Genomic DNA, 9,517 nt, shown 5'->3' on the forward strand with positions numbered 1-9,517 from the left:
AAAATAACACAACAACATTTAAAATAACAGAGAGAGGTGATAAAATTATTAAAAATAACACAAGAACATTTAAAATATCTAAAAAAGTGATAAAGTGTAAAAATAACACAACAACATTTAAAATACAAAGTGATAAAAGGTATTAAAATAACACAAGGAACATTTTAAAATACAAAAAAAGAAATTATAAAAGTGATTAGTAAAATAACACTAAGAACATTTAAAATACAAAAGTGATAAAATTAGTAAAATAACACAACAACATTTAAAATACAAAGAAATTGATAAAATTGTAAAATAACACAAGAACATTTAAAATACAAATTGATAAAATTAGTAAAATAACACAAGAACATTTAAAATACAATGATAAAGTGATAAAATGTGTAAAAGTAACACAACAACATTTAAAATACAAAGTGATAAATGTAGTAAAATAACACAAGGAACATTTAAAATACAAAGTGATAAAATTATTAAAATAACACAACAACATTTAAAATACAAAAAAGTTGATAAAATTAGTTAACCACAACAGAACATTTAAAATACAAAGTGATAAAATTATAAAGTAAAATAACACAACAACATTTAAAATACAAAAGTGATAAAATTAGTGTAAAATAACACACAACAACATTTAAAATACATAAAGTGATAAAATGTATTAAAATAACACAAAGACATTTAAAATACAAAGTGATAAAATTAGTAAAATAACACAACAACATTTAAAATACAAAGTGATAAAAGTGTAAAATAACACAACAACATTTAAAATACAAAAGATAAAATTAGTAAAAAACACAACAACATTTTAAAATACAGAAAGTGATAAAATGTTAAAATAACACAACAACATTTAAAATACAAAAGTGATAAAGTGGCCAAAATAACACAACAACATTTAAAATACAAAGTGATAAAAGTGGTAAAATAACACAAGAACATTTAAAATACAAAGAAATGATAAAGTGATAAAAAATAACACAAGAACATTTAAAATACTGAAAGTGATAAAGTGTAAAAATAACACAAACAACATTTTAAAATACTAAAGTGATAAAGTAGGCCAACACATTAAAATAAATACAAGAACATTTAAAATACACAAAGTGATAAAATTAGTAAAATAACACAAGAACATTTAAAATACAAAGTGATAAAGTAATTAAAATAACACAACAACATTTAAAATACTGAGAAATTGATAAAAGTTTTAAAATAACACAACAACATTTAAAATACAAAAGTGATAAAATTAGTAAAATAACACAACAACATTTAAAATACAAAAGTGATAAAATTGGTAAAATAACACAAGGAACATTTAAAATACAAAGTGATAAAGTGTAAAAATAACACAGGAACATTTAAAATACAAAAAGTGATAAAATTAGTAAAATAACACAAGAACATTTAAAATACAAAGAAAGTGATAAATTTAAAATAACACAGAACACCAAAATAACACAAGAACATTTAAAATACAAAGGATAAAATTGATGATAAAGTGTAAAAATAACACAAGAACATTTAAAATACAAAAGTGATAAAATTGTGCCAAAAAATAACACAAGAACATTTAAAATACAAAAGTGATAAAATGTGTAAAATAACACAACAACATTTACATTTAAAATATAAAATGAAAAATTGAGGTAAAATAACACAACAACATTTTAAAATACAAAAGTGATAAAGTGTAAAAAATAACACAAGAACATTTAAAATACAAAGTGATAAAATTGGTAAAATAACACAACAACATTTAAAATAAAAAAGTGATAAAGTAATAAAATAACACAACAACATTTAAAATACAAAAGTGATAAAAGTGTAAAATAACACAACAACATTTAAAATATACAAAAATTGATAAAATTAGTAAAATAACACAACAACATTTAAAATACAAAAGTGATAAAGTATAACACAAAATAACACAACAACATTTAAAATACAAAGAATTGATGATAAAATTAAAAAATAACACAACAACATTTAAAATACAAAGTAAAAGCCAAAATAACACAACAACATTTAAAATCTAGAAATTGATAAAAAAGTGATAAGGAGTGATAAAATAAACTACAACAACATTTAAAATACAAAGTGATAAAAGTAAGTAAAATAACACAACAACATTTAAAATACAAATGAAAGTGATAAAATAGTAAAATAACACAACAACATTTAAAATACAAAGAGGTGATAAAAGGTAAGTAAAATAACACAACAACATTTAAAATCTAAAAGTGATAAAAGAATAGTTAAGCCAAAATAACATAACAACATTTAAAATACATTTAAAAAAATTGATAAAATTAGTAAAATAACACAACAACATTTAAAATACAAAGTGATAAAAAATAAAATAACAACAACATTTAAAATACTAAAGTGATAAAATGTGGCCAAAACAACAACATTTAAAATACAAAGTGATAAACACAAGAACATTTAAAATACAAAGTGATAAAGGTAAAATAGAAAACACAACAACATTTAAAATACAAAGATGATAAGTTAATAAAAAACACAACATACATTTGAAAAGAAATAAAAAGTTTAAAATAAAATAACATTTAACAACAACATTAAAAAAAATAACTAAACAAATTGATAAAAAAAAAAATAACACAAAAACATTTAAAATACAGCAAATTGAAAATACAAAAAATAACACAACAACATTTAAAATACAAAGTGATAAAAAAAATAACACAACAACATTTAAAATACAAAGTGATAAAAAATAACACAACAACATTTAAAATACTAGTGATAAAAAAAATTGATAAAAAAAATAACACAACAACATTTAAAATACAAAGTGAGGTGATAACAAAAAAAATAACACAACAACATTTAAAATACTAAAGTGATAAAAAAATAACACAACAACATTTAAAATACAAAGTGATAAAAAAAATAACACAACAACATTTAAAATACTAAAGTGATAAAAAAATAACACAACAACATTTAAAATACAAAGTGATAAAAAAAATAACACAACATTTAAACATTTAAAATACTAAAGTGATAAAATTATTGAAACAATAACATTTGGTAACAACATTTAAAATACAAAATTGATAAAAAAATAACACAACAACATTTAAAATACAAGAGTGATAAAAAAAAAATAACACAACAACATTTAAAATACAAAGTAAATGATAAAAAAAATAACACAACAACATTTAAAATACAAAAGTGGTGATAAAACAACATTTAAAATACAAAAGTGATAAAAAAACAAACATTTAAAATACAAAAATGGAAATTAAAAATAACACAACAACATTTAAAATAAAATTGATAAAAATAACACAACAACATTTAAAATACAAAGATTGATTGATAAAAATAACAAACAACATTTAAAATACAAAAAGTGACAAAATTAGTAAAATAACACAACAACATTTAAAATACAAAGTGATAAAAAATAACACAACAACATTTAAAATACAAAGTGATAAAAAAAATAACACAGCAACATTTAAAATACAAAAATTGATAAAAATAACACAACAACATTTAAAATACAAAGTGATAAAGTGTAAAAATAACACAACAACATTTAAAATACAAAGTGATAAAGTAAAAATAACACAACAACATTTAAAATACTAAAAGTGATAAAATTAGTAAAATAACCACAAAAACATTTAAATTTACAAATACAAAGTGATAAAAATATTAGTAAAATAACACAACATTTAAAATACAAACAAAAATGATTAAAATAAAACAACAACAACATTTAAAATACAAAGTGATAAAATAATAAAATAACATTTAAAATACAATTGATAAAATGTAAAAAAAAACACAACAACATTTAAAATACAAAAGTGATAAAAAAAATAACACAACAACAACATTTAAAATACAAAGTGATAAAAAATAAAAACACAGCAACATTTAAAATACAAAGTGATAAAAAATAACACAGCAACATTTAAAATACAAAGTGATAAAAAAATAACACAACAACATTTAAAATACTAAAGTGATAAAAATAACACAGCAACATTTAAAATACAAAGTGATAAAAAGTAAAAATAACACAACAACATTTAAAATACAAAAAAAGTGATAAAGTGTAAAAAATAACACAACAACATTTAAAATACAAAAGTGATATAGGTAAAATTGATAATAAAATAACACAACAACATTTAAAATACAAAAGTGATAAAGTGTAAAAATAACACAACAACATTTAAAATAAAAATTGATAAAATTAATAAAATAACACAACAACATTATAAAAAAAAAATAACAAACAATTGATAAAGGTGTAAAATAACACAACAACATTTAAAATACAAAAGTGATAAAAAGTGTAAAATAACACAACAACATTTAAAATACTAAAAGTGATAAAAATTAGTAAAATAACACAACAACATTTAAAATACAAAAGTGATAAAAGTGGTAAAATAACACAACAACATTTAAAATACAAAGAAGTGATAAAAGTGTAGCCAAAATAACACAAAAATAAAACATAAAAATTGATTTAAAATAACACAAAGATAAAGATGAAAGTATTAAAATAACACAACAACATTTAAAATACAAAAGTGATAAAGTGGTAAAATAACACAACAACATTTAAAATACAAAAGTGATAAAATTAAGTAAAATAACACAACAAACATTTAAAATACAAAAGTGATAAAATTGTGTAAAATAACACAACAACATTTAAAATACAAAAGTGAAAGTGATAAAATAAGTGAAAATAACACAACAACATTTAAAATACAAAAGTGATAAAGTGGCCAAAATAACACACAACATTTAAAATACAAAAGAGTGATAAAATTGGCCAAAATAACACAACAACATTTAAAATACAAAAGTGATAAAGTAACCAAAATAACACAAACAACATTTAAAATACAAAAGTGATAAAGTGGTAAAAATAACACAACAACATTTAAAATACAAAAGTGATAAATTGGTAAAATAACACAACAACATTTAAAATAAAAGTGATAAAATTATTAAAATAACACAACAACATTTAAAATACAAAAAGTGATAAAAAGTAAAATAACACAACAACATTTAAAATACTAAAAAGTGATAAAATTAGTAAAATAACACAACAACATTTAAAATACAAAAAAGTGATAAAATTAGTAAAATAACACAACAACATTTAAAATACAAAAGTGATAAAAAAAATAACACAACAACATTTAAAATACAAAGAAATGATAAAGTAGTAAAATAACACAACAACATTTAAAATACAAAAAAAGTGATAAAAGTGGTAAAATAACACAACAACATTTAAAATACAAAAAAGTGATAAAGTGGTAAAATAACACAACAACATTTAAAATACAAAATTGATAAAGTGGTAAAATAACACAACAACATTTAAAATACAAAATTGATAAAGTGTAAAATAACACAACAACATTTAAAATACAAAATTGATAAATTATAAAAATAACACAACAACATTTAAAATACAAAGTGATGTAAAAAAATAACACAGCAACATTTAAAATACAAAAGTGATAAAAAAATAACACAACAACATTTAAAATACAAAGTAAAATACAACAACATTTAAAATACTGAAAAAGTGCCAAAATAACACAACAACATTTAAAATACAAAGTGATAATACTTGAAACATGCATTTATCAGAATTATGATAAACAGAAAAGCAATTAAAAGGATTAGAAATTTAAAGAAGGATGCATTTTCAAATATATGAAATATGCTGCTTGTATTGTTGAACATATAATTTTCTATTTCGTCTTCACTGTTCCGATCTTCCTTCTCCATTGGCAGTTCCTTTTCGTATATTGTCATGTTGATTTTCTTCCAGGAGATAATAGTTTTGTGTTTGTCATCGCATGATAAATTTCTTCATATGAAGTTATGGTTTTTTTATGTTATGATATGTCTTTCTTATTTCGAGAATAATTCTTTGTTATCCTTGGCTTCATGAAATGTTTCAAGGGGTGTTATAGCTGAAGGTTTCTCTGTGATTTATGAGAATAATATCTTTAATATACAAATATGTTCAGTTTTAATACAAGCAAATTAGTTAAATAATGTTATATATAAAGACTAAAATTTTATAAAGGATGGTTACAAATAGTCCTTGAAAAAAAATAGTACAATCGCAAAGAGAAACTACCACATTCTGTAAAAAAAAACACGCATCAAATTAATGAAATAAGTACATGTGAAAGCTATTATAAAATATATCTTCAACTGCATCATCTCTAAAAGTTAGTTTTGTACTGTTGAAATCATCTGGACTTTTCCACTTGAATGATTTAATCATATCCAGAAAAGCATCTGAACTATATTGCGTACAAATCAGTTAAATTAACTACTGCACGAGCTACTAATAATTTATTCAACATCAACAGTAGGACATGATTGGATAGTTCATTCTTTAGTATAAATCATTAGATCTTCATATCTATGTGGGTGTGAAAGACCATTCACTTTGTGACGTTCTCCTACATTATATACAATTTTCGTGAACCTAAAATTTATTGGAATAAAAAACACAACATATAAAATATAGTAATAACATGATGAAAATTACACAACATTTAAAACAGAAAGTGATTAAATGATAAAAATAACAACATTTAAAATACAAAACGATAATACTTAAAACATGCATTTATTAGAATCATCACAAACATAAAAGCAATAAAAAAAATTATAAATTTAAATAATGATGCATTTTCAAATAAACGATTTATGTTCCTTCTATTATTTTCTCTTTCGTATTCAATGTTCTTGTCTTCCTTCAGCGTTGGTAGTTCCTCTTCGTATGTTGTTATGTTGAAATCTTTTCCACGAGATGACAGTGTTGTTTTTGTCATCGAACTACCACGTTCTGTAAAAAAAACAAAAAAAAACACGCATCGAATTAATGAAATAAGTACATGTGAAAGCTATTATAAAAAATATCTTCAACTGCATCATCTCTAAAAGTTAGTTTTGTACTGTTGAAATCATCTAACCTTTTCCACTTGAATGATTTAATCATATCCAGAAAAGCATCTAAACTATATTGCGTACAAATCAGCTCAATTAACTACTGCACGAGCTACTAATAATTGTTGGTGAAAATAAATGAGTTAAAGGTTTATTATAATGGAGAAGACAAGAACACTTTTAACGATAGGATATTTGAAGATTATTAAATTTTCATTATTTTTGCACAGATCATTGGCCAACTTTACATCAATACTGATATATTTCTCACAATCATTTTTATTGAAGTTCCACGTTAGTCCCCCGGCTTTTCATTTCAGAACAGATCAAAACAAGAATATGTATTGGTTCTTGTATGAAAATTTATTCAACATCTACAGTTGGAAGGTATCGTATCATCCTTAGAAGAATGTTTACCTGATAAACCAACTTTGTTATAAACCATGATAATGCGGTCTTGGTTACGAATTACCTAATTTAGTACGAATGAAGTTGAGTTATTCAGTATATCGATATATAATTCAAACGCTCAAACAATGATCAGTGTAATATATTTGAAAATCTTGTAAGTTAATATTTTTCAATTCAATGACAAAAATAGTGAAAGTTCATGCTATCACCAACGAAACTAACATTGACGTGTTATATAAATTACTTTGGTGAAATATATATAGGTAAACTTAATGATAGTATCACTAAACTTTATGATTTATTCGCCTAAATACTTTTGTGAAACGCCGATTTCTAGTGTTAATTCCTCAAAGACATTTGTGTTCCACTGGGGCCGGTACATATGTATATTATAACGGGACGCACAATCAGACCAAACTGAAATCATGTGACAGGTAAAGAATATAATCATTATTGATTGTCAGGTTGGCTAAAACACTGCTGGTTCCTAATAGATTTAATATAGGAAGAATTGGTTTTTTACCTGTGTTGGTTAGTTTCCGTATGAAGACCCGCCATTGGGAATTAGACATCGGAGTATAAGTGTTGTTCTTTTCATCTAAATCATAGATTTTTCCTTTCGTTGAAGTATTTTTTTGAAATATAATGTTCTGGGTGTCTGTTTTAATAACAACAAACAGACACACCAGAATAACTCCGAAAAGATGTTAGTTTTGGAACAAACGTTTTCAACATGTCAAGTGTTTCTCTCTGGCTTTCGAACTATTTCAAATTGAACTCATTCTGCACAAATCCGTTACTAACGGTTAATAAGAGAGTAATGTTGTAGGGTAGACAATATTTATTGCAATAATATGCTATGATAGTGCTTTCATATCTAAACAATATTAGTAAACTGATTTTACCAATTTCAAATAAGCGAACAGCAGTAACTTTGAATTTATTTAACTCTAGAAAATAAAACGACCTATATATTAGAGATGTAACTATATATATATATATATATATATATAGTACACACATATGAAGGTATTTTAAGATTTAACAAACCTTTCAATTTACTGCTTCATTAGGGTTAATATACACAACTGTATGATATTAGAATATTCATTACCTGTAATGTTCTATCTCTCGAGCCTGTGGTAACGTGCGTCTAACAATGTATAAATTACAACTGCTGTTCTCATTTTACGCTAACTTATACAGCGATACTAACATCTGATATATTGTTACGTATTATAATTTGAAATAATGGGAAATTTTAATTTAGGATTTAATTAAATATTAATATGTATGAAATTTATGATACTTATTACTCGTAATTTCGGGATGATGGATTCGAATCCCTTTCTCAAAAAACATGTTCTCCCTTTCAGCCGTCAGGTCGTTATAAAGTTACGGTTTATCTCACTATTCGTTGATAAAAAAAAAGTAGCCCAAGAGTTGGCGGTGGGTGGTGATGACTATCTGCCTTCCTTTTGTCTTACACTGCAAAATTACAGACGGCTAGCGCGGATAGCCCTCTTGTAGCTTTGCACAAAATTAAAAACAAAGAACCAACCTATCCATTTAATGAAACTAGCTGGATGGAAGTCATGTAAATTCATGATTAATAAAAAGTTATCTTAGGACATGAAAGTTATTTATATTTATAAGTTACATATATATTCTTTTAAAACCGAGAACTCTCATAGAAAAGGCAAAACACAAAATATGAAACTGTAAATTTACATGTATCTCTTCATGGAAACACATATCTTCATGTTGAATTTGGTGAAGATCCATCAACAGAGGCGAAGTTGTGGTAAACAAAACAAACACTTGTATATCCACACCCTACGAGGTTTGTTTTTGTATTTCGCATAAAGCTACTCGAGGGCTATCTGTGCTAGCCGTCTCTAATTTAGTAGTGTAAGACTAGAGGGAAGGCAGCTAGTCATCAGCACCCACCGCCATCTCTTGGGCTACTCTTTTACCAACGAATAGTGGGATTGACTGAACATTATAACGTCGCGACGGGGATGCGAACCCGCAACCCTCAGATTACGAGTCACACACCTTAACACGCTTGGCCATGCGAGGCCTCGGGGAAAAGACTGTA

This window comes from Tachypleus tridentatus, chromosome 10 (genome assembly GCF_004210375.1).
Source record: "Tachypleus tridentatus isolate NWPU-2018 chromosome 10, ASM421037v1, whole genome shotgun sequence".
Classification (NCBI taxonomy): domain Eukaryota; kingdom Metazoa; phylum Arthropoda; class Merostomata; order Xiphosura; family Limulidae; genus Tachypleus; species Tachypleus tridentatus.